This window comes from Nannospalax galili, unplaced genomic scaffold (genome assembly GCF_000622305.1).
Source record: "Nannospalax galili isolate Female #2095 unplaced genomic scaffold, S.galili_v1.0 scaffold127, whole genome shotgun sequence".
In the NCBI taxonomy this organism is placed as follows: Eukaryota; Metazoa; Chordata; class Mammalia; order Rodentia; family Spalacidae; genus Nannospalax; species Nannospalax galili.
Window position 1 is genome coordinate 4,266,532 of NW_008360326.1, and position 1,379 is coordinate 4,267,910.

Genomic DNA, 1,379 nt, shown 5'->3' on the forward strand with positions numbered 1-1,379 from the left:
AACAAAGGAAAAAGAAAAAAGTTAAATCTGTATATCATCGTCTTATTAAAAGGACCTGGAATTTAAAAGGATTTGGTGTTAGGATCCACATATATACAGCAGTCCCTTCTGCATGAAATAACTACCATCATCACAACTTTGGCTGAGCCTGATCGCTAAACATTGTCACAATTGGGCTTGTTGGAGGTTGTGCTCATTCATTAAAGGAGTGCGAAGCAGGGTCACTGGACCCTCACCTGAATATCCAGCCACTCTTTCCAGCCACTCTTCCCAGCCAACTAGTCCAGTCTTGGAAGACAAAAGAAAAATAAGGAAGAACCCAATAGAGGGATGCTTTTGGAAGCCCTTGTCAAGAAACTCCAATGGACATGTTCATGTTCATATGAGCATTTGAAAATTGCCCCATTCTGACTTTTTTCTAGTTCCCTGTCTAGAACTTGTACTGCTAATTACTCTTGCCTTTACTTCTCCTTCACATCTCCCATTAATGATTCAAGGACTTTCTTCTCCCCGTAGAGACAAAAGTTATGCAATTTGAGAATCTTTTAGATAGATCCACTGAAGGGGTACTCCAATTGCCTCACCCTGCATCCCTGTTCAGCATGGAAGAAACAAGAGAGGTTGGCATCCCTATTCCCTATTGGCAATTGGGGTAACCCCTTCAGAGGATGGCATGATAAGACTAGGAGGTAGGAATTGGCTAGGCAGTTAGGGTAAAAAGACCCCAAAGAAATGTAGCCTGTTTCTTGGCTAAAGTCAAAATGTCCTTAGGCCTGTTAGCAACATACTCTGTTCCAAGGCCAAAAATTGTCAAAAGTATTTGGGAGCTTGTAACTAATCCTTAAAAGATTTTAGGGTTACCTCTTCAGACGGGGGAAAGTTGGAGGGGAGGGAGTGGGCATGGATTTAATCAAAACACTTTATGTGCATGTATGAAATTCTCAAAGTTTTTGTAAAAATTAAAAAAAAAATTTTAAAGTTAAATCTGCCAAGGCCAGCCTGGTCTACATAGTAAGTTCCAGAACAGCTGGGCTACAGGGAGACCCTGTCTCAAGAAGACCAAAAAAAAAGTTAAATCTGCCATGCTTCCAAGCAAAGCAACCATGGTCGAGCAGGACCTTTGACTTATCTTCACATAGGCAGAACTGGTAAAAAGACAGGAGCCAGGGGCTCCTCCCAAGCCCATGTGACGCCTGAGGAACAAATCCTCAAACGACCTTAAGAGTAAAAATAAATTGGTTTATCTGGGCCAACTGTATGGCCTTAAACACCCAAAAGGAAAGTATAACCAAAGATTAAAGGGTCCAATATAATTTTTTAAGAGTAAGTATGCATAGCTAAAGGCTACATAACAAGCAACAATGCCAGTTAGGAGATAC